This window comes from Prorops nasuta, unplaced genomic scaffold (genome assembly GCF_024137725.1).
Source record: "Prorops nasuta isolate Cenicafe-Biocafe unplaced genomic scaffold, Cenicafe_Pnas_1.2 PNAS00001, whole genome shotgun sequence".
Taxonomy (NCBI): Eukaryota; Metazoa; Arthropoda; class Insecta; order Hymenoptera; family Bethylidae; genus Prorops; species Prorops nasuta.
Genome location: NW_027116798.1, coordinates 14,159,726 through 14,186,590, shown reverse-complemented (window position 1 = coordinate 14,186,590; position 26,865 = coordinate 14,159,726). Strand labels below are relative to the sequence as shown.

General features: G+C 36.2%; 1 protein-coding gene across 1 annotated transcript in view; it reads left to right on the top strand.

Moving 5' to 3' along the window:
* Positions 1-26,865, top strand: part of stw (straw) — a 234,711-nt gene that overhangs the window by 70,613 nt on the left and 137,233 nt on the right. The gene's annotated exons all lie outside the window — the stretch shown is intronic.

Genomic DNA, 26,865 nt, shown 5'->3' with positions numbered 1-26,865 from the left:
AACGAGACTAGTTTCAGATTTTGCGGGATAAAATAATCTGTCGGCTCATACTTTTGAATTTAAAATCAAGTCATTATTTTGAGAGGTATAGGCTTAATAAACAATTAGAAATTGCATGGGTCAGGGGAAAAAATCACTGTGCTTTTATTAGTAACTTTTTTTCATTGAAAAAAAATTGGTGTTGATTTTTGAGGATGCAGAGAACTTGGAAAAAAATCAAAACCAAGCTGAGAGTAGCCAAACAAAAATTATGCAATTTGCAAAATTGGGCAAATCGCAGTGAAAATATTTATTAACTAATGGACTGCGTCGATTCTATTTGCTAGACCGAAAAATCCTTTTGCGCACCCATCAAGGATGATTTAGAGAAGTCGTCTATAAAATTTCAAGGTCATTTGTGCTCAGCCAGCTTTTAGAATCTTATTGTGAAAAACAACGATTATTATGGTTTTTTTTTTACGGAAATTACTCCCACGCCTCTATCATTAGAATTTGGCATATAGAAGTAGATATAGCTTGTAGGAAATTTTATTAGGAACAAAAAATTCTCAGTAAAATTTCTTTCTAGCTCATATCATTAACGACTTACAAAGTATAGTTTGGCCGAAAACACTGCATTATTCACCCTCTCGGTCACGTTTTGATTTTTCATTTCTGTAGCGGCAGTCGCCCAACGTGCGCAAGCTCAAATATCATTCTTGACCACATATTCCGGAGAAATATAAAACATTTGCAGCTCTCTACCTCTTACATCCTGCCAAACTGCTAATATGACTAGACTATAGTAAAATGGTGACGCGTTACGATGCTCCCTATTGCCCCTCCCAATTAGTGTCACCCAAAATTTCGTAAAAGTGTAAAATTAGAGTGTGTGATTTGACGAATATGTGTGATATTATTCCGTAATATTCTTCCCTGCTCTCTAATCCCAATTATTTCTCTTAATGTAAGCCTTAAAAGCACATAAAAAATGCCCGGGAATTCGTACTTCACGCTAGTTTACAGGCAGGGACCTCAACTTACATTAACCCATTAATGCCCATGGCCAAAACAGAAGCCCGGGCATTTTGGAAATAATTTAAAATAGGACTAGTACCTTAATTATGCAAGAATATGGCAAAAAGTTGAATTTTGCTTAATTTGTTTATCCAAATTCCAAAATTCAACTTCTTTCCATATTCTTGCATAATTCAGATCCTAGTCCTATTTTAAATTGTTTCCAAAGTGCTCCGGCTTTTAGTTTGGCCATGGACATTAATAGGTTAAGAAGGATTGCCAACTATGGGTAGGGAGTCAATTGTCCTACTTTTATATAGTAATAAAATGGCGTCGTCGGAACCTATATTCCTAAAGAGTAGCAGATCTATATTAACCATACGAATATGGCCAAATTTAAATTACCATGTTCCCTGGATACACTCTATGTCAAAAGTTAAATACAAAATACATTTTTGACGGATCGAAGATGTTTAAAAGAGGGCTGGAAGGAAATAATCAAATATATTTGAACGAAATAGTGAACAATAAATTAATTAAAAATGGAGTCGTTCAAAGTAAAAATCTGTAACCACAAACGAGATACAAGAAAATTTGAATTTTAGATGAGTAATATATTAATATAATAATTTTAATTTTTTAAAGAAGGAAACGATACTTTGTGGAATTTTTAAATGTTTGTTGCAGGTAATTAGAATTGCAAAGGTTATTGCAACAAATGATGTCTGACTGGATCGCACGTTGGAAATCGAATTGCAAGAATAATATAGAAAAAATGTCATTTCAATAGGAACATTTAAACACCCTAATACCCAGTAAGTACATTCAGTGATGTTCAAAGTACTTAGCATATCTCAAGACACTCTGTCACAGATACAGAGCTATAGTTGTATAGTGAAATTCATTTCAGTAAGCACTACAATATTTTCGTAATTCATGATATGATTAAATTGTCACTCATTTTATACATATTTATATTTATTTGATATAATATCATTGCAAATACATATTGCATTTATGATATCTTATCTTGAAAGAATTCCTTCTTGGAAAAAAATATTTTCATAGAGCATTGATTATCAATTGTTCGTATGTAGTCCATTGTCAGCAATAATGAAAAATTCCTGAAAATGTGTAGTCTACCACAGCGAAAAATGATGTAGACCTATGACAGATCAATTGAAAGTACATCTTTATTTGAAAAAAGTGGTAAACAAGTTGCACTTTTATTCAAAATTCTTAAAATTTAAAGAAGGTTTTTATTAGTGACTACCTTCAATAAATCCTTAAAAGTATAGTGGACAAACCAGGTCATTAACAGAAGAAACTTTTTGACGAAAAGAATATGGTGAAAGAAAATTGTACCATACTAATATGAAAGCGAAAGATCAACAATTACAAGTATATAGGTTACGCAAATTAATTAATGAAAAAAATATAGAATTTAACACTTTGTCACTTATAGACAACAATCCTAAAGAAGAAAATTAAATTTCTTTCCTATGTTTTATTGCAAAAGGACATCTGTTCACTTCCTCTTTTAAGATTGTTGTCTATAAGTGACAAAGTGTAAAATTCTACATTTCTTTCATTGATTAGTGTACGGTACCTATGTACTTGTAATTGTTGACCCTTCGCTTTCATATTTATATGGTACAATTTTATTGCACCATTGTAACGTCATTCCAGTCAGTGTGAGGGGTCACTCACTCAACGAGTTTTCACATTACCTTCGCCCGCCCTTATTATGGTATCAGGGCGCCAATTAGTCAATTGGATGGTCAACAACCCTACGTTTTCATTCAGGTTATCAAACCCCATTCTTCATGCATCTTATACGACCCTGCGGCCATGCATTTGGACGGTAGCGGTAGCCAGGGTCGATCAGTGTCCTAGGTCGTGGAGAGAGAGGAGGTTTCCTTATGGAAATCCGAGCCTCGCAAACCTATCTGCTGAGGAGCATGCTTTCCCCTCTCACCAACAACACACAGGTGGTGGTGAAGAGTGCGAAAAAATTCGGTATCATTGCCAATCATACAGCCTACCAAGGGCGGACCACCACGGAGGCTATGTTCTCGGTCCATCCAGCCATAGCACAAGCCTATGGGATTACGCAGGGCATCGGGACACATTCTAACGGGCTAACTACGCCCCTGCACAACCCACCATGCATTGGTCGGTATCCAGTCATGACGTACGTGCAGGCTGGCCTATAGCACACGCCTCACGTACGCGAACGGACCCATGGCTGTCTGAGTGCCGCATCAGGCACTCATCAACGCGCACGGACCCATCAGCACAGTCCCACGGTCGCGTTCCGACTGCATGTTATGGCAGTCTGCGCACGACATTCGCGCAGCCTGCTTAAAGGGCGTAACCAGCGTTCAAGTCAGACTCGATGTTCTATTTCCCCCCCTCGTGGGGACTTATAGAATCAGCGATTCTTTTTAGGACTCCCCGAGGCCGCTTCTCCTTATCTCAGGTTGCCTAGGTTGCTCCGCATGGCCCTGCCTTATTTCCTAGAACAACCTGGACATCCCTTCTTGGATCGGTGGTGTTTTCATCCAGGCCTCTGCCAGTCAACGGGTTCTATCCTTGACGTTAGCTATAATCCACTCGTGAACCTATCTCACGAGTAGATAACGTAAGGATCAGCAATATCCACTATTCAGTAGTTTTTTTTCTTTATTCGGTATCTCGCATACGTAATGGAGAACTTCGTTTCACCATATTCTCCTCAGCAAAAAGTTTCTTCTTTCATTGAACTTAATCACCCACAAAACACTTAAGGAGTTCTTCAAAGTAGTCACTAATTTCAAGACTTCCTTAAATTTTAAGAATTTTGAATAAAAATGCAACTTGTTTGCCACTTTTTTCAAATAAAGGTATACTTTCAACAAATCTGTCATAGGTCTACATCATTTTTCGCTGTGGTAGACAATACATTTTCAGAAGTTTTTCATTGTAACTAACAATGGAATACATACGAATAATTGATGGAAAACGCTGTGGGTAAATATTCTTTTCCAATAAAGAATTTTCTTCAGATAAAATATCATAGATGTAATATGTATCTACAATGATACTATATCAAATTAATATAAATATATAAGTAAATCATTAACAATTTAATCATATCATTAATTACGAAAATATTGTAGTGCTTACTGAAATGGATTTTACAATACAAATATAGCTACGAATCTTTGACAGAGTGTCTTGACACATGCTAATAGCTTTGAGCAACACTGTATGTACTTACAGGGAGTTAGGGTATTTAAATATTTTTATTGATACAGGATTCGTCTACACTATTCTTGCAATTCTAATTACTTGCAACAAATATTTAAAAATTCCACAAAGTATCGTTTCCTTCTTTAAAAAATTAATATTATTATATTAATAGATTACTCATCTAAAATTCAATTTTTCTTGTATCCTGTTTGTGATCACAGATTTTTACTTTGAACCACTCCTTTTTTAATTAATTTATTGTTCATTATTTCGTTCAAATATACCACAAAAACAAGATTCGCTTGTAAAAAAAGGACGGCAAGTACATAAGTCGTATCTAGCATGATTAAAATATAGTAATATAAAATATCTTAATTAAAAAAAATAGTGAAATCCAAATGTTAGGCAAGTATAAATTTTTACCATGGCAAAAATTAAAATTTGGAAAAAAGTAAATAGTAATACAAAAATTACTTGCCGGGCCCGTTGTATGCAATCTTATTGAATAGCCACATTTTTAACTTACGAGAAGCAACGCTTATATAGCAAGATAGTGACTTACACATGGATATTACGGGCCCGGCAAGTAATTTTTGTATTACTATTTACTTTTTTCCAAATTTCAATTTTGGCCATGGTAAAAATTTATACTTGCCTAACATTTGGATTTCACTATATTTTTTAATTAAAATATTTTATATTACTATATTTTAATCATGCTAGAAACGACTTATGTACTTGCCGTCCTTTTTTTACAAGCGAAGCTTGTTTTTTGTGGGATCTTAGTACGTTTTGTAAGAATATAGGAATTAAAACTAAAAATTGTTTTAACTAATTCAATATAACCAAACATTTTCCAATGTTCTCATCGTTCCATAATGTAAAGCTCCAATTCGAGATATCTATTTATTAATCTATTAAATATAATACAATATATTACAATGATGAGTTCTTATCATAATTACACTTTTAGAGGCATTTAACCTAGGATTCAATGACTGTTTCAATTATATTTTCAACATCTTATACCCAAAATCACTTAAAGTCTTTAGCTTTCAAAAATTTGTTTCTAAATTTACTTTTAAATCCACCTTTTTCTTAGGTTTTACTCTCACTATCACCTTTGTATTATGGCTCTTTCTCTGGTAAACCAGTGACATTTATATATTCTTTTCATTATATAAACTGTAAAATATATACCAGTTAATGCAATGGAAGCCTATGTTTTTTAGATATACTGCTTTCAGTTTCCTGAAGTTACACACTGTATGCTCTATTACATGTGAAATATTGAAATCATGAATTCTTGTCATATTTACAGATCTACATGAGTTTGTTATTATTTTCATCAGCTATGTGATTTCTAATTCCACAATTGTATACCCAAAATCACCTGTCAAGCACTTTAGTCTCAAGGATTATCTTATAAATTAATTTATATTTATCCATCATTTTATTAACTCTTACTTTCAACATCAACTTTGAATAATGGCACTTTCTCCAGTATACTAGTGCCATTTATATTTTATATTCATTAATATAACCTTGGAAATACACCATTAATGAAATGGAAGCCTCATCTCTTCTTAGATGTACATCTTTCAGTTTCCTAAATTTATTCATTGTATGCCCCATCACATGTAAATGATTGAAATCATGAATTATTATCATCTTTACACATCTATATGATTTTATTATAATATTCATTAACTGTTTGATTTATATTTATAAAACTTTATGTCTGAAATCACCTACAAGCCCTTTACTTTCAAGAATTTGCTTAGAAATTGATCCCTTTCTTTACCTTTTTCTTAACTGTTACTCCCAATATCAACTATGAATCAGGGTTCTTTTTCAAGCAAACTATATAGAGCCATTTGTATTTTCTTTTCATTAATATAAACTAGAAAATACACAAATTAATGCAATGGAAGCCTCTCTTTTATTGATATACTGCTTTCAGTGTCGCAAAATTTTTCACTGTATATTCTATTGCATGGAAAATATTAAAATGATGACTTCTTGTCATGGTCTCATTTCTAGATGATGTTATTATTATATTTATTATTTAATTGATTTATAAATTTCAAAGAGTTTATTATGCCAAGAATCACCTGCAAGCTTTTCACTATTAAAAATTGGCTTCCAAATTTTGTAATTTCTCCACCTTTTGCTTAGGTTGAATCTCAACATTAACTTTTCATTATGGCTCTTTCTATGGTAAACTGGCATCATTTCTGACTTCTTCTATTAAATATTACAGCCCAAGCCTGCACAATGACTCAATAAACACATTATTGTAATTCAATGTAAAATAAAATCTAACTAAGTACCAAAAAATGTATTACATATTATATTATAAAATTTAATGTTATATTTATAAAAAATTACATTTAAATAATTATTTTGGAGATAATAATAATTTGTTTCTATTTTGATTAGGGAAGCGTAGATAAATATTTGGTTATAATACTTTTTTATATTATAATTGAATATTAAATAACGATTAGAAAATATTCATCTACTTTTCTTTAATCGTAGTAATAAGAAAGTTTTATTGTCTCCTGGAAAATTGTTTGTATATATAATAAGCAGAAACTGTTATTGTCTTATGGAAAATTATTGTTATATGTGATATAACCTATCGGGCAGTTGAAATCCATATGAGTTTAAAGAAAAGAGAAAGTTAAACATGAATTTTGTTAATGATTTCCATATCTGGATGTTTAGCATATGTTTATCAATTATTTAAAAAATTTAATTTAATTAATATGCTCCTGATAATCACTGATACACATAAATGTTGAAAGTATACTTCCTCTTGGCTCAGTGTTGAAAATATGTAAATATTAATCTTATTTCATCCAGTCAGCTCTACCATCCTCAGCAATGAAAATGAAAATGTTCTATCTCAATTTATCTGAAAACGAAATTTCACAAAGTACCACAAAGTATATTAACATCTAGTATTGTAAAATATAATGTTATACTTATCTAATATTTGTCGACACCTTATGTCATTATTATTCGAATTCAGTTGTCATTTTGAAAATTTAACACATTCACTAACATAGCAATGATTAACCTCACTGTATTAAATATAAATAACCTCACATTACAATTGACAGTTAACAGTAGTCGCCTGATTAATTATATCGATTGCATCGATTTTATTTGATAGTTTACAACACTGGTTTTGTCGTTGAGTTTAAACGGTTGGCAACACTGAGAAAAAATGACGTCATTTTCCTCTTAACGGCCAAATTCAGCCCGAGACATACATTCTGGCTGGAGAAGATGACGAAGGAGAAGAATCTTAATTTTCGATATACAGGGTGTAACGAAACGACCGCCTTTTCTCGTAACTGGAGGTTCGGGGTGACAAACTGAGTGCACGTGTAAAATTTCGTTCGAATCGTTCAAGAGGTTTAAAAGTTATTTCTATTTAAAAATCACCCTTTTTCAGTCCTTTTCGAACAACTTTAACTGCATAATGGAAAGTGGAGAAAGTGAAAAACAATTGATGAGCACCCAGCTAGAATGTACAAATTATCGATCGCGTGCGGTAATACTTTTGCTATTTAATTCTTTAATCTGGCTATTAGATTAATTTTAAAAATAACAAAATCCTTTATATTACAATTCCAATTCAATTCAGTACAAGCATCATTGACTGATTTGATGGAAAGAGCGAGTTGACGCAATGTAAAGGAAAGTATCAAAAGCTAAGATATCGCGCGAGCGCAATGATAACATAATAGACAATGCATGAGGGCATTCTCTTTCTACTAACGAAGCTAAAGGGAATGATTCAAAATCAATACATTGATGAAGGAGAAAACTAAACTCACCCATTAAATGTTCTGCAAGATCCTTTAAATCGAAGTTTTTGAAAAAGCTTCAAACTGGCTCCTCGATGATTTCCAGAAAGCACACTATCACTGATTTTGCATTTAAACACTTGTGAATTTAAACAAATTAGGTATTAACCTACGTTTCTTCAAAACACTGGAGAATTTGACACTTTTGAACTGTTTGAAGTAGGGTGATTAAGAGTGGTCGAAACGAATTATTGATTATTCTATCTCTCTGTGTCTCTCTTTTCAGCCTACTTCAAACAGTTCAAAAAGTGTCAAATTAACCGGTGTTTTGAAGAAACGTAGGTTAACACCTAATTTGCTTAAATTCGCGAGTTCTTAAATGCAAAATCAATGAAAGTGTGCATTCTGGAAATCATCGAGGAGTCAGTTTGAAGCTTTTTCAAAAACTTCGGTGTAAAGGAACTTGGAGAACAATAATGGGTAAGTTTAATTTTTTCTATCATCAATGAATTGATTTTAAATAATTCTTTTTACCTTCGTTTGTAGAAAGAAAATGCCTTGATGTGTTTCCTATTAAATTATCAGTGCAGTCGCGTGACATCTTAGCTTTTGATACTTTCCTTTTCATTCTATCTTCTCCCTCTTTCCATCAATTCAGTCAATGATACTTGTATTGAATTGATTTGGAATTGTAATGAAAAGGATTTTGCTATTTTTAAAATTAATCTAATAGCCAAATTAATGAAATAAATAGCAAATGTATTATCGCGCGCGATCGATAATTTTTACATTCTAGTGGGGTGTTCGTCAATTGTTTTTTCACTTTCTCCACTTTATTATGCACAGTTAAAGTCGTTCGAAAAGGACCGAAAAAGGGTGAGTTTTAAATGGAAATAACTTTTAAACCCCTTGAACGATTCGAACAAAATTTTACACGTGCATTTGGATGGTCACCCCGAACCTCCAGTTACGAGAAAAGGCGGTCGTCTCGTTACACCCTGTATATTGTTATATACATACAACTACTTATACCACTTTTCTCTATTAACTTAAAACCTAGCCAATAACTAGAATTAAAACATTTAATTAATTAAAGTTAGTTAAATTAAAAAGGCTCCAGTTGCATTCTCACCAAACGCCGTGTGGCGTCATTCGTATGCAACCTGAACCTCTTTCTTAGGCAACAGCACTTCTTTGTTGCCAGGGCGTCAGAGCGCGCGTGGCCAAAAGTCTTAGTCAGCTATTAGAACAATCGACTTATTGACGCACGATCGATTCCCTAAAACCATACCATATATGGTCATGAGAATCGATGCATTTTGAGGCAACGACTTAACTGCTTGGTTCCTGACCGATCAGTCCAGGCCCAGTAGTAACTAGAACAAGTCATCTGTGTGACTTTACCAAAGCATTAGCTCATAAGTTACTCTAAATTCTATCTAACTTCAATTTAGAAACCATTTTATTAAAAACCTGTATAACTATAATTTATTTTTATAATTCAACATTGTAAAATAACTCTACAAGGACTGAATAAATTTAGTTGTACCCACAAGTACTTGAATTAGTTCGTCACGGTGTGAACCCATAACAAAAGTGGTGGCAGCGGTGGGATAGGCTGAAAGATCTATCGACTGGTGAAGCAGCAGGAAAAAGCAAGGAGATTTCCTTACGCTCATCAACTACTACGACGGCAACAACTGGAGGAATTTTCACTTCGAATCAACCTCTCAGTACTCCAGTCCTCACGGGATTCATCGATCATTATCGGAGTCTCAACATTTCGACCTCGTCCATTCGGGAGATCACTGCCTATCCTAGAGGATTCAACATCACCGACAGCTTACTCAAGGAATCTACAAGAGGACCTACGACATCAAGAATCAGCTGAAGAAGAATGGATCTCTGGTGAGTACGGTTCCAACTTGTATAAAATCAGTAGCAAAACTATTTACTTTGCGAATCATTGTAACCGCGAGCCCAGCGAGCGATTAAAACTTTAGAGGAAAATTTTCTCATGAGTCAAGACGACGGAAACCTTGACCGGACTCAATCGGTTCCCAATCTTACGGCAACTTCTAGGCGTTTGTTTAATCATGTTTCTATCAGTGACGAAGTAACTTCCTTCTTGCATGAAGTGCAGGAAAATACCGAACGCGTATTATTCGATACGGAAAGCCCAGAAGTGACCGATACTGTTGCACGTCCTAGCACATTAAATAATAACGCGAGCCGAAATCCATTAGTTGGGAGCGTAGACCGCAGTGTATTTAGACGCAACGTAACTACTCGTAGGCGCGGTACTCCATTATGGCAAATCGCGATCGTGATGTCTTTCATGACCCAAATGCGGTTCATGAATAAAATCCAGATAGAACCCTGGATACCAGAATACCTGTAACACCTGCCCCAAGGGTGCCACAGTCGCCAGTAACGACTGAAATAAACAGGTTGAGTGAAACCTTACGACGAGAGACCAATCCTCTCGAAGAAGAAAATGCTAGGCTGAGAGAGGAACTCAGACAGCTGCGTATCCGGCAGGACGCGCTTTTATATGCGACAGAAAACGAACCGCGACCTTGCGGAAGTTCCACAATAAAGAAACCTTTACGGAGGACTTTCTCTAAACCGTTAAACCACGGCTCAAGTCATGAACGTGAAGAACTAACTCAATTCGAAGATGAAACAAAACCCCGATTCTCGTTCGATACAGCTTTGAAAATGTTACCAACTTTCTCAGGGAATCCAGATGGATTAGATCCATTTATAAGTACAGCATACCTTATTCACGATGGTATAGCCCCTAAAGATCGGAGCGACTTATTACAGTTCATTAGATTTTCGAGTCTAAAAGGCAGAGCGTTCCATGAACTTAAACATAGGGCCATTGACACAATCGACGGTTTAGTCGTAGAGTTAGAAGCCATATTCAGGCCTAAACGATCTGCAGCAGTCGTACAAAACGACTTATACACTAACCGTCAAAGAAAAGACGAGCCAGTAAAAGCATACGCTAACCGAATAGATGGATTGCTTACTGAGCTATTACAGTTAAGCTTGGACCCAGGAAACCCAGCAGACAGTAATGCCGCAATAGAAGGATTGCTGAGAAAACAAGCGTTGATACAATTTAATCACGGTCTAAATTCGCGTATTGCAACTATAGTGAAGGCCTCTAAATGCCTCACCTTACAGGAAGCTATCTCCATGGCTATAGAAGAGAATAGCACCTACCCATCTTATCAAGAATCGAATCAAAATAAGAGAGGGATTTAACAGGGTCCCCATACAGGTAGCAATAAGAAAAACGATAATCTACATTGCGAAAGGTGCGACAGAAAGGGACACCTCGCAAAAAATTGCTACGCATGATTGTCTAACGCTAAAAAATCTCAAGACAAGAGGGTATCAATAAACAAAGTATCCGATATATGCAATTATTGCAAAAAACCTGGACATACGGTCCAAGAGTGCAGAACCTTAAAAAGGAAAAAACAAAGGGAATCCACTCAGCAAATAAATGCCGCAGAGTCACAAGAAGAGGAACGAGTACGACTCGACACAACGAGACTAAACGTATTACAGAACTCTTCACATAGGAATTTAATAGAAGTTCAAGTTGATGAATTTAAAAAACAAACAGCTATGTTACTTTTTGACACGAGAGCTGATATTTCTATCATAAAGGCAGTAGTTCTCCAAGGAAGAACGATGATCAACCAAAAGGAAAATACCGTTACTGGAATAGGAAATTACCCATTCACTACTGCAGGAACTGTGGAACTACACGTAAAGGTAGGGAAACATATAATTTTGCATCCATTCCAGGTGATACCTAGTTCATTCCCTTTAATCGCAGACGGAATCTTAGGTGTAGATTTCTGGGAGAAAAATGTTTACACGGTAAACCGAGATCATTCAATTACGATGCTAGGACACAGCTGGCAAATGCACTACTCAGCTCCCCAGACAGTGACCCTGAAACCGAGAACCGAAACATTAGTAGCGGCGATAACACATAGCAAGAGTGACGGGCTAGCGACAGCCCGAGAAATAAGACCAGGCGTGTACATGGGAAACTGTGTCACCAAGCCGTCTGAGTCTACCTGCTGCATCAGCATAATCAATGTTACAGAAGACGAGCAGGAAATAGATACCCCAATAGTGGAACTAGAAAAAATTCCCGACCCACACCCGAAGAAAACATTGAGCACTCTCAACCTCCAGCAATTTATCATATAAACAATTACAACGAAGACAGAATTGACAAACTGATAAATCTCATAGATGTAGCCCATCTCAATCAAGAGGAAAAACGGAAATTACACATGATTTGTAAAAGCTTCAGTGATATATTCCAAATAGAAGGGGATCGTCTTTTGACAACAAAAGCAGTAAAACATACACTCACCTTAAAAGAAGGAACCACCCCAATTTTCAAGAAACCTTATCGCCTGCCAGAAAAACTTAAAAACGAAATCGATAAACAAATAAATCAGATGGAAGAAGAAGGTATAGTACGTACGAGTAAAAGTCAATGGAATGCACCACTTCTGGTAGTTCCTAAGAAACCTGATGCTCAAGGAAAAGTGAAGATGCGCATAGTCGTAGATTTCCGTAAATTAAACGAAGTAACGGTAGGAGATGCATTTCCTCTACCAAACATAACGGAAATTCTAGATCAATTAGGCTATTCTAAATACTTCACGACTTTAGATTTGGCGTCAGGCTTCCATCAGATAGAAATGGCAGAGAAGGACAAAGAGAAGACAGCATTCTCTACGCCAATGGGACACTACGAATATAATCGTATGCCATTCGGGTTAAAAAATGCGCCCGCAACATTCCAACGTATGATGAACTCAGTGTTATCAGGATTACATGGAATCAAATGCTACGTGTATCTGGACGACATAGTAATTCATGCACCAACTTTTACAGAGCATAATAAAAGGCTACAAGAAGTGTTTACCAGATTAAGGGGAAATACACTAAAATTACAACCAAAAAAGTGTCGTTTTCTACGAAAAGAAACATGCTATCTGGGACACATAATATCGGATAAAGGTATCTATCCTGATCCGAGCAAAACAACAGCAGTGGAAAAATATCCACGACCCAAGAATGTAAAAGACATTCAATCATTCCTAGGCTTAGCAGGCTACTACAGACGTTTCATAGACCAATTTGCTGACCTAGCCAAACCATTAACAGAACTCTTAAAAAAAGGAAAAAAATTCCATTGGACTACGGCGGAAGAAACTGATTTTAATACACTGAAAAGGAAACTCGTAAGTGCACCGATATTACAATATCCAGATTTCACAAAACCTTTTATTTTAACAACGGATGCATCTGAACTGGCAATAGGAGCCGTATTGTCACAAGGAATTCTGGGAGAAGATCTGCCTGTGGCATATGCCAGTAGAACATTAAACAAAGCAGAAATAAACTATAGTACGACTGAGAAAGAACTAGCAGCCATAGTTTGGGCAGTTCAAAATTTTAGACCACACTTATATGGGACAAAATTTACTATAGTAACCGATCATCAACCCTTGACATGGCTATTCAATATTCAAGATCCAGGATCAAGACTCATGAGGTGGAGACTGAAGCTTGAAGAATATGATTACGAAATAAATTATAAGCCAGGAAAGCAAAATACCAATGCAGATGCTCTCAGTAGAATACATGTTGTCACAAGGGCCACAGTGAAAAGGGTACACTCAAATTCGTTAACAAATAATAAGACAAAATCTCCAATAGCAGGTCCTAAGTTGATACCAGAGAAACAAAAAATCAGCGAAAAGCAGACGACAGCTGAACCTGATACATCGCTAGCGACACCGAACGTCGACCCAGAACGGAAGACGCCGAACGTTGACGCCGACACAGCTGATTCGTCAAGGTCAGAAAAAAGCGAAACAGAGGAAGAAAGCGAGTTAGAAATAATGGAGAATGAAGAAATATACTCCGCCGAAAAAATAGCTCGCATACTTTATGAGTACCACGACACACCCTTTGGAGGTCATGAAGGTATACACAGAACGTTAAAGAGAATTAAACTCCGACATACCTGGCCCAACATGAAAAAGGACATACAAGAATACATTGCAAAATGCGACAAATGTCAAAGGAATAAAACAGGGGGAGTAAAAATGGCTCCAATGCTTATTACGGATACATCGTTAGAACCCTTCGAAAAGGTAGCACTTGATATTATTGGACCCTACCCACCAACACCACGTGGAAATAAATACGCGCTGACGTTTCAAGCCTTATTTACGAGGTATAGTATTGCCTTACCAATACCAGACCAGTCAGCTTCTACAGTGGCTAAATATTTTGTGGAAAAAATACTTTTTATATTTGGAATCCCGCAAAAAGTATTAACTGATCAAGGTACTAACTTTGTCAGTCAACTCTTTAAAAACGTATGCAAATTGTTGAAAATTGAGAAAATTCAAACAACCGCATACCATCCACAATCTAATGGAGCTTTAGAACGTTCGCATCGAACATTAACTTCGTACTTAAAAAGCTACGTCAATGACGATTTAAATAATTGGGATGAGTGCTTACCACACACTATGTTTGCATATAATACAACTCCTCATACTGCTACAAACGAAACTCCATTCTCATTGTTATTTGGGAGAGAAATAAAACTCCCAACATCGCTAGATTTACCGCCGAAACCATCATATACATACGGAGATTACCGTGAAGAATTACGCGAAAGAATGCGTTCGGCAGGTATTATGATGAAAGATCATTTAATAAAAGAAAAAGAAAAATCTAAAATATAGTACGACAAAAACACGCGAGAAATTAACTTTAATATAGGAGATAAAGTTTTACTTAAAAGGGAAATGATTCGTCATGGTAGGCCAAAGAAACTTGAACCTATCTACGATGGTCCCTATACATTAACAAGAAAACGAAACGATTTAAACTACGAAATACTAACCGGGAAAAAATTCGTTAACGTACACGTAAACCGGCTAAAATCCTATATTATGTAAATAAGTAAAATAATTATAATAAGTAATCGTGTAGTTTAAATAGTTAGTACTGTAAGAATTTATAATAATAACTAACAAACCTACCACAAACTAACGATCAATCGCAGATAAAACTAAACCTGAGCTATCTTATAATTAACTATATATTAATAGGTAGGAAAATACAAATAAAAACAAAAATAATTAAGGTAAAATCAATAATTTATTCAAGAAGTTCATTTTTGGGATAGGAAGACATAAAAATAAAATCAAATAAAATTTATAAATTTATTATAAAAAAGGGAGATACATAAAAATTTTATACTATTTCATTCTTATTCTATTAATCCGTGGTACCACAATATGTAATCTTCGGAGGGGACGTGTTGGTCCCATCCCATCGGATTCTCCACCTGGAGGTTGTTGTACCCCCAGCCGCGACGAGGTACCACTCCGGTACATTGTAACCACCGGATCCCAAAATAGTCAAACACCTCGTGGAAGTCGTTTTCCTCCTCGTCAAATTTCGCGTGCAGCCTTGCGAAATGCCGTTCCTGCCGGCGATACTGCCTTTTGGCCGTGATAGCCCGTAGGTTTTTCCATAAAACTAAATAAAAAAAAACATAACAATATAAAATTAGAAAAAGTTACAATTAACTACATAACAAAAGTAATTTTATTTGAAAATACTTACAACCACCAAAAGATCCAAAAAGGGGAACACCATTCTCGTCGCATAGTCCCCGATCATGCGGCCGGTATTTAGCTAACTCTTGTTTGCGGGCACTAACCATTTTCGGTGAACGTTAAACAACTACACAGATTGAAAGAACAGACAAAAATGACTTTACGGCCGAAAAATGCACATTATATAGGAAAATCCCCACTTAGGAACACATAATAAAAATATAAAGCGTAAACCCATGCGAAATTGCCTTATATCTGAAAGCGATAGAAATAGATACATGTGAACACAAGGCAATACACTTGGTCCAGCCAATGCTGATACCAATGAATAATCCATCGTCACGGATATTCACAACTCCGCATAAAAAAATTTTAGAAATAATTTGTAAAAATAAACCGAAATTCAGCGTAGAATTAATGGGCTCTGGGACGATCCACCTACACAATAATTGTTTGTTAACAGCTACTGATTTTATATTGGAAACCGTACAAACCTATAGAATAAGCAAGCGAAGGAATTATATTCCAAACTATAACTTTTCTCTTAATACAATTGATCCCCAAAAACAGCATAAATACAGAGGACACTAACAAGATACTTTGACTTCACAATGTGTTAAGCAAAGTGAACGAACTTAACACCCTCAGCGTTCAGCTAAAATACCTTGAGAAGGACCTAGAAAAAAAGGGTCAAGGGACGGGTCACTACCTGTTTCACCACACAGTATCTTCCTACTCAGCCTTGTTTTACTTCTACTTGGAATAGGACTCTACGCATTATGGCACCATTGTCAACGTAGGCCCACACCCAAGCCAAGGACCAGAGTAATACAGAAAGAAACTATGGAGATGCAAGAAGACGTTAATTCTCAAAACTCCGACCATATGTCCGTGCTATAAACAATTAAGAGTCCCCAATGGTACTATTCCCCCAGGGGGGGAGGGGTGTTATATACATACAACTACTTATACCACTTTTCTCTATTAACTTAAAACCTAGCCAATAACTAGAATTAAAACATTTAATTAATTGAAGTTAGTTAAATTAAAAAGGCTCCGGTTGCATTCTCACCAAACGCCGTGTGGCGTTATTCGTATGCAACCTGAATCTCTTTCTTAGGCAACAGCACTTCTTTGTTGCCAGGGCGTCAGAGCGCGCGTGGCCAAAATCTTAGTCAGCTATTAGAACAATCGACTTATTGACGCACGGTCGACTTAGTAACCATTGACGCACGATCGATTCCCTAAAACCATACCATATATGGTCATGAGAATCGATGCATTTTGAGGCAACGACTTAACTGCTTGGTTCCTGACCGATCAGTCCAGGCCCAGCAGTAACTAGAACATGTCATCTGACTTTACCAGAGCATTAGCTCCTAAGTTACTCTAAATTCTATCTAACTTCAATTTAGAAACCATTTTATTAAAAACCTGTATAACTATAATTTATTTTTATAATTCAACATTGTAAAATAACTCTACAAGGACTGAATAAATTTAGTTGTACCCACAAGTACTTGAATTAGTTCGTCACCGTGTGAACCCATAACAATATAAAGCTAACTGAGTATGATATCTCTGGATTGCGTGAATCGATTTTGATGTTCATGGGCTCAAATGAAAGCTTGTTCAATAGCTTGTTCAATACTATTTTAAGAAAAGCTTCACTTGAATCATGACAGGTCTATCATTCACGGAGAAAAATCGATTTAAAAATTGAGACGGCCAAACTTGCTGTATAAGATACAGTAGTCCCTCGACGGCGGTATAGATACGTTTATACCTACTTTTATGTACTTGCCGTCGAGACACTACTGTGTCTCTTGATTTTATTATTTCCTTCCAGCCCTCTTTTAAACATCTTCGATCTGTCAAAAATGTATTTTGTATTTAACTTTTGGTAAGGAGTGTACCCAGACGACAGGATTATTTAAATTTGCCCACATTCGTATGGTTAATATAGATCTGCTACTCCTTAGGAATATACTTACCGATGCCGCCATTTGATCAATACACAAAAGTAGGACAATTGACCCCCTACCCTAACTCTCTTATTAGTTGGGCCTAACTGCAAGGAACAACATGGAACGAGGATCGATCAGGACTATTGAGTGGATCAATCATATCTCGTCAAAGGCTAAGTTGTGATATGATAATTCTTTGGATTAGGACGGAATGAAGCAATAGATACCGGAGGAGGATACAAAAAAGTAGGAAAGTAGGATAAGGAGGGTTCCCTACCGAACCGTTAACGAAGAAATTCACATTACCGAATCATACCGAATAGTCGCGAATTTGACTAATTATATACCGTATTACGGTGCTACTTTCGACAATAAAATGTAATTCACATTGAAATACTGTTTGTGCTTGCGGGATTCGGGAGTGAAATTATTCCTTACCACTCACCATCCCTTTTTCCAAGCTTTTTTACCGCTATATCGTATTTCAGTGATGGCAGAACGTAGACCGTCGGTCTACGTTCTGCCATCACTGCCGTTTTTTCACCTTTGTCCCGTACCTTCATGATTTTTAACGCCTTTCCATAATTATCTCGCTTTTCTAATTATATCGTATCCCTTGATTTTTTACCTTGTTAAATGACTACTTAGTATAATAAGTATACGCGTGAGACCCGGCAGGGCGACCCTTTTGCATTGTGTAACTTCTTTCCCATACTAACCTATTCCGTAATAATTGTAATAAAGTACGTGTCTTATTTTAAGGGGATCCATGGAGGTCGAATGTTTTAACTTCCAATTATCTTCTAGAATTTTAAAAATTATAACATTTTTGTAAGGACTAAACTTATTCAATGAGATCCATTCTACCGCGGTAAGAGGCCCGTTTTCCAAAAATAAGAAAAATAAAAACTAACAAGAATTAAATTTTACTGTGATACAAATCACTATATTTATTGAAAAAGTAAGCCCTTACGCAATGGGCCAGAGTATAATGAGTAATTTGAGACCAAAAACAAGCTGATATTGCTAAAATTGAGTAAGATTTTTGGCCAAAACCAATTCAGCTGAACGGAGAACAGTATCGAATCTGTTTTACCGATTTGACCGTATATCAGTATATCAGACAAGGACAGACGTATTAACTATTTCGCTATGTTAAGAACGTTCGACTTCTCTCTACTAATCATAACCTAAATACATTAAGAAATCTTGCTTGCTATATGATATCCCTGCTAGTATGCGATAACAGGGCAACAGTGCTATTACGATTTATTTTCAGTTGAAAAGAGTGGTTTTATGAAGAATATATAACTCTATCCTCGTTTTTCATAAATCAATAAAACTGTGCGTAATTATTTTATCATAATTTTACGTCTAGAAGCCGATATATTTGAACAAGACATTACGGGTGTACCAATCTCAGCGTACTTTATATGTGTTAATCACAACAAATGAACCAACACATACGAGGTAGCGAGAAAGCACGGTAAGATTCATACATTCGTGCAGTTTTATCCAATTTTTTCAGTTTTTAAAAGTCATACTGTGCTATAAAATTTATGCCGAGTTTCGTTGATTCATGAGGAAGGTAGATAGAGTCATAAAATGTTCAGTAACCTTCCTTTTAACTAAAAATAATTCGTAATTGCACTATTGAAATACAATCTCCTACCAACAGGAATATTAATAAGGGGGATTTCTTAATGTATTTAGGTTATGATTGGTAGAGAGAAGTCGAACGTTCTTAACATAGCGAAATAGTTAATACGTCTGTCCTTGTCGGATATACTGATATACGTTCGAGTCGGTAAAACAAATTCGATACTGTTCTCCGTTCAGCTGAATTGATTTTGGCCAAAAGTCTTCGACTATTTAGCAATATCAGCTTGTTTTTGGTCTCAAATTACTCATTATACTCTGGCCCACAGCCGTAAAAGCTTACTTTTTCAATAAATATATTGATTTGTGTCACAGAGTAAAATTTATATATGTATATACAGGGTGGAACGTTAACGCCGCACTTCCTTTAAACGGGTGATTCCTGAGACTTTTCTAAGGAGAACGCCGTTAGCCGTTTTAAAATCTAGCCACTGGTTAAGGAGATATTAAAGATTAAATTTTGTATGCAATTATTGATTTTACATATGATTGCAGTAGTATTGGTATGTACGTGTGGCAAGTGCAAGTATAAGAGAGAAGTTGCTGCTATGACATTTCACTCTCCCCTTTTATTGATTTTTTCGGATTCGTTGAGAAGTTGCTGCCGGTTGGCTGTTTTGCTTTTTTATTGATTAGCTGGAAATTTTTAGATTTAATTCGCGTTCTCGCGCAGAAACTAACGCGTACGCGCAATTTGCCTACGGAGAATCTTGGTTAACTGTTATTGTGCGCGTCCCCATATCATTTAATTTCCGATGCCAAATAATTAATGGGCAAATCGAGATAATGTAAATTAAATTCTATGAGGATTGAACACTTTAAACCAAGACTATGCTCCAGTCAATGAGCGCTCAGTTGTGCATATCTGTCGATCATTGACTGTAAGCGAGAAGAAGAAGCTATAGCCGAATAGTCGCGTCGTTGACGGTTAGCCTATTTAATGAAAATATTGCGTAATCAAATGTTTATTTACCTGATTTTATGGAGCAACTTCAAGGATGAGCAGCATTGTAAATGTGCTCCATATGGCCACCTTCAGCATCGATGCACGCCCTTGCTCGTCGGAGAAGATTTGCTTGGACAGTGGCTACCATCTCAGGTGTGATCTCCGTGATAGCCACATCCAATCGCGCTGCTAGTTCTTCCTGATCCCGCATTAGATGTCTTCCCGTGTAGACCTTGTCTTTCAAGGCCCCCCAAAAGAAGAAATCTAATGGATTCAGATCAGGAGATCTAGCAGGCCAAGGGATGGGACCACCACGGCCGATCCATTTGCCGGGAAACTTGCGGTGCAGCACGCCTTTCGCAGTGGCCGCATTATGCGGAGCTGCTCCGTCGTGCTGGAACCACATTTTCTGCCGAATTTCTAGAGGAACATCTTCCAGAAGGTTTGAAAGCAGATTCTCTAGAAATTCGGCAGAAATGTCTCGCGTCAATCGAGATGATAGGATGCACGTTCCAATCTGTAAACAATTCACAACGAACTTCAGTTGCAAGCATTATTAGCATTTAAGAAACGTGAATAAGTGTTAGAAACTTACCAAATATTTCCCGACGATGCCTGCCCAGAGATTTACCGACCATTTGTATTGAGATTTCTGTTCTCTTATTACATATGGGTTACTCTCAGCCCAATGATGGTCGTTTCGCATGTTTATAACACCATTTTTGTCAAACATGCTTTCGTCAGAGAATAAGATACAATTTATGAAATCGTTATCCTCTCCATGTTTTGCGAGAAGCCAGCGGCAGAACTGCAAGCGGTTCCCATAATCTCTGGGCAATAATTCCTGTACACTTGTGTACTTATAGGGGTACATCGATTCGCCATGGAGCACTCGCAGCACCGTGGTGTGATTGCTGCCTAAATCTCTGGCTACGGCTCGTGTGCTGATCCTCGGCCTCTCCCGGAACTCGCGCAGCACCCTCTCCTGAAAGGCAGGAACGCGTGATGTTCTTTGCTTGCCGTTGTCACTATAATTTGGCGCCAAACTGCCCGTGTCCCTCAAGCGCTGCACAACCGTCTTGATAACATTTTTATTCGGGTGTCGACGATTGGGGAACTTTTCCGCGTACACCCTCGCGGCCACGGTAGCCGAAGCATTGTTCTGCCAGTATACCTGGAGCATATCACAATATTCAGTGTTGCTGTAACTCATTTTTCACTAAGTTTACGGTTGAAAAACGAAGAAAACGATGCACACACTTATGTCGACAACTGGTAATAGTTTTTTCAGTTGCTAATAACAACCACCCCCTTTTTTTATAGCAAGGGCTACTTTCGCACCGCTAGGGTTGTTATTAGCAACTGAAAAACTATTACCAGTTTGTCGACATAAGTGTGTGCATCGTTTTCTCCGTTTTTCAACCCTAAATGCAGTAAAAAATGAGTTAAAGCAATAACGAATACTGTGATATGCTTCAGGTATACTGGCAAAACAATGCTTCGGCTACCGTGGCCGCGAGGGTGTACGCGGAAAAGTTCCCCAATCGGCGACACCCGGATAAAAATGTTATCAAGATGGTTGTGCAGCGCTTGAGGGACACGGGCAGTTTGGCGCCAAATTATAGTGACAACGGCAAGCAGAGAACATCACGCGTTCCTGCCTTTCAGGAGAGGGTGCTGCGCGAGTTCCGGGAGAGGCCGAGGACCAGCACACGAGCCGTAGCCAGAGATTTAGGCAGCAATCACACCACGGTGCTGCGAGTGCTCCATGGCGAATCGATGCACCCCTATAAGTACACAAGTGTACAGGAATTATTGCCCAGAGATTATGGGAACCGCTTGCAGTTTTGCCGCTGGCTTCTCGCAAAATATGGAGAGGATAACGATTTCATAAATTGTATCTTATTCTCTGACGAAAGCATGTTTGACAAAAATGGTGTTATAAATATGCGAAACGACCATCATTGGGCTGAGAGTAACCCATATGTAATAAGAGAACAGAAATCTCAATACAAATGGTCGGTAAATCTCTGGGCAGGCATCGTCGGGAAATATTTGGTAAGTTTCTAACACTTATTCACGTTTCTTAAATGCTAATAATGCTTGCAACTGAAGTTCGTTGTGAATTGTTTACAGATTGGACCGTGCATCCTACCATCTCGATTGACGGGAGACATTTCTGCCGAATTTCTAGAAAACCTGCTTTCAAACCTTCTGGAAGATGTTCCTCCAGAAATTCGGCAGAAAATGTGGTTCCTGCACGACAGAGCAGCTCCACATAATGCGGCCACTGCGAAAGGCGTGCTGCACCGCAAGTTTCCCGGCAAATTGATCGGCCGTGGTAGTCCCATCCCTTGGCCTGCTAGATCTCCTGATCTGAATCCATTAGATTTCTTCTTTTGGGGGGCCTTGAAAGACAAGGTCTACACGGGAAGACATCTAATGCGGGATCAGGAAGAACTAGCAGCGCGATTGGATGTGGCTATCACGGAGATCACACCTGAGATGGTAGCCACTGTCCAAGCAAATCTTCTCCGACGAGCAAGGGCGTGCATCGATGCTGAAGGTGGCCATATGGAGCACATTTACAATGCTGCTCATCCTTGAAGTTGCTCCATAAAATCAGGTAAATAAACATTTGATTACGCAATATTTTCATTAAATAGGCTAACCGTCAACGACGCGACTATTCGGCTATAGCTTCTTCTTCTCGCTTACAGTCAATGATCGACAGATATGCACAACTGAGCGCTCATTGACTGGAGCATAGTCTTGGTTTAAAGTGTTCAATCCTCATAGAATTTAATTTACATTATCTCGATTTGCCCATTAATTATTTGGCATCGGAAATTAAATGATATGGGGACGCGCACAATAACAGTTAACCAAGATTCTCCGTAGGCAAATTGCGCGTACGCGTTAGTTTCTGCGCGAGAACGCGAATTAAATCTAAAAATTTCCAGCTAATCAATAAAAAAGCAAAACAGCCAACCGGCAGCAACTTCTCAACGAATCCGAAAAAATCAATAAAAGGGGAGAGTGAAATGTCATAGCAGCAACTTCTCTCTTATACTTGCACTTGCCACACGTACATACCAATACTACTGCAATCATATGTAAAATCAATAATTGCATACAAAATTTAATCTTTAATATCTCCTTAACCAGTGGCTAGATTTTAAAACGGCTAACGGCGTTCTCCTTAGAAAAGTCTCAGGAATCACCCGTTTAAAGGAAGTGCGGCGTTAACGTTCCACCCTGTATAATTCTTGTTATATTTTATTTTTGGACAACGGGCTTTTTACCGCAATAGAATGGATCGCATTGAATAAGTTTGGTCCTTAAAAAAATGTTAATATTTCTAAAATTTTAGAAGATAATTGGAAGTTAAAATATTCGACCTCCATGGATCCCCTTAAGCTGCATTAGCGTTATATTAAATAAATAACTTATTAATTTTTATCACTGTAAAAACAGCCCGAATTGGTGGTTTTATTTCATTACAATAAAAGTAATTAACGTATTTTGACGTAAGTAGTCTTGTTTTGTTAGGATTCGTAGTACCTATAACTTTATATTTTTTACTTTTTCCCAGCAAAAGTAGATTCAGAAATATAAGCGAAAACCCTGCTTTTCGCACTTTCTTTAATATTTTAAAAAGACTTCCACGCATACAAACTGACCGCAAACATTTTTCTATTATCCTGACGTCCAAGTACAAATTATCCCGTCATAATGTGCCTACTGAGGGGCTATGATGCGCTGGTCAACCGTAAAGCTATTCATCGTGCGCGAGCAACTATGTATCGTTATTAATGTAACTATCGATGAAAGGGAGCGATAGGAATACATGCACCACGAATCAATACCAAATGATAATTGGTCCTTTGATCCCGATGTAATGCATCGTATGCCCCCCACGACGCCACTACCGACAACAAGGAATTATGAAAAAGACGAAGGAAATTATGGGAATCTGGGCTAAATTATCAAGAGTAGGGAATTCTTGAGTATTCATCACGCTGCTGCCGTGTCATTTTTATAAGAGGAATTGGTCGAGTCATCGTAAGATTGAGCGCTAGGAAAAAATGTCGTATGGTGTTCTCCCGATCTCACTGTTTAGAAACGCGAAAGTATAGTGTGGCGTTTCGGAGGGTCGGGAAGCTGCAATTCTCCGACTAGAAATGTACTCGTTCCCTTAACTGTCATTGTAGCTCGTTTTTTCCCTGCCATATATGTTCCTTATCGTGTCCCTCTTTTTCCCCCTATCGGCCCTCTTTGTCTCCTTTTTTACCTGCTGATTTAAACTAGTATAGTGAGGACTATATTTTGTATAACAAGGGTGCAGAAAGCATTGCAAGAGGTTCGCTCCTTGTGTTTTATTAAGGTTAGAATAAACTTATGTCCCCGGAATTTCGTCTGTTTAATTATTTCTATTTATTTTTGATTTTTTTGGTAACTAAGTTAGATTTTAGGTTACAATATATATACATCTATACAGGGTGTAACGAAACGAACGCCTTTTCCCGTAACTGGAGGTTCGGAGTGACAACCCGAGTGCACGTGTAAAATTTCGTTCGAATCGTTTAAAGGGTTTAAAAGTTATTATTATTTAAAAATCACCCTTTTTTGGTCTTTTTCGTACGACATTAATTGCACAATTGAAAGTGGAGAAAGTGAAAAAACAATTAATGAACACCGCACTAGAATGTGAAAATTATTGATCGCGCGCGATATTACATTTGCTATTTATTTCTTTAATCTAGCCATCAGATTAATTTCCAAAATAGCAAAATCCTATGTTCATTACAATTCCAATTCAATTCAGTAAAAGTATAATTGACTGAATTGATGGAAAGAGCGAGAAGAGGTAATGGAAAGAACAGTATCAAATGCTAATATGTCGCACAAGCTCACTGATAATTTAATAGGCAATGTATGAGCACTGTAAAAAATGCATGTAAAATTACAAAACAGTAAATTGTAAAATTTACACAATTAAGCGTGAACTGGGAAGAAGTTGTGTATTTTTACAAATTTGCGTAAAAATACACACAAATTTGTAAAGATACATAAAATAAACAATTTCACTAGTTTGTATAGTGTAAATTTGCAAATTATCTGTAAATTTCAAAATTGAATGTATATTTACATTAAATTCAAAATTTTACAAAAGAATATGGTATTTCTACAGTTCAATTTTAATTTTATTACCACAAATACTAAATTATATCTTCTGTGCGGTGTAAAATTAAAATTGTCTATGTAAATTCGAAAATAATACGTTACTTTCGAAAAACTACACAAATTATATCGCAGTATAATATTTCAAATCTTTAAGTTAAAATTTACAAACAAAATTACTGAATTATTTTTGATTAAATGATGTAAATTATCCAATTATCAATATAATTTAAAAGTAAAATGTAAAATTACACAACATTAACAAATTAGCATAAAACTGGAATTTTTTGACAGTTTAATAATTTATTTTGATGAATCAAAGTATAGTCTAAGAGTCATTGTATTTTATACTGGAATGTAAATTTACATAAATTAAGTTCGTTGATAATAGTAACTAAAATATTTGCTGATGAATTTTATTAATACAATGAAGTTTTGAATTTTGGCTGGCTATTATAAATGTATTTTATGTCAACTTATTTACTGACGCTGTACTGTATATATATATATATATATATATATATATATATATATATATATACAGGGTTTTTTCCTAACGGCGGCATGTAGGAGTTTCATGTTATTTGACTGTAGATCTCAAAATGATGAAATCTGTTAGCGGTGATTGGCCAATTTAATGTAGTACCAACTTAAAATTGCCGTTACCAATACACAATCCGTCATTATCGATGTCTCTGCGTGTTCACATGATTTTCGTAAACATAAAGAGAAAGAGAAACAAGAAGTGTCAAAAATGTTGAGGTTAATACTAAAGTATTGAGTAAGAAAATTAAATTAAAATACTAAAAAAATTGAAATAAAAGCTAAGATGAATATTAAGTCTAAGTAATTATAGTGGTTATTAACTAAATATTATGTGTTAAGTGTTGTCATGATCAATTATTGTTTCAGTCTCATGAAATGGATGGACACTGTCAAAGTTTATGATGATTAACATTATTAGAATAAAGAACTTGAAGAAATTGTACATTGAGAGTATACATATTTAAAATAAATATACAAAGCAATGTAGGACCTATACATAGTTGAACCGTTAAAATGATTCTTTTATTGAAACATTTTACATTACGTCTTAAGGAGATAGGAATCGGTGAGTATCTGATTTACTAAAATTTTTATGAAATATGTATATTGCTTTGCAGAACCATAAAGAGGAAGGTTAAAACATACCATTGATACTTCTGAGAACAATAGAATTTTTGTGGTGATTTACTGGACGAACCTAGTACTCTAATGTGCAATGAAAATATTTTTATCATGTACGGCATGTACTATTGTATGGTCCCATAAACATTATAGCGGCATTCAGGTATAGATACAGTAATAAAAATATAGTTATTATC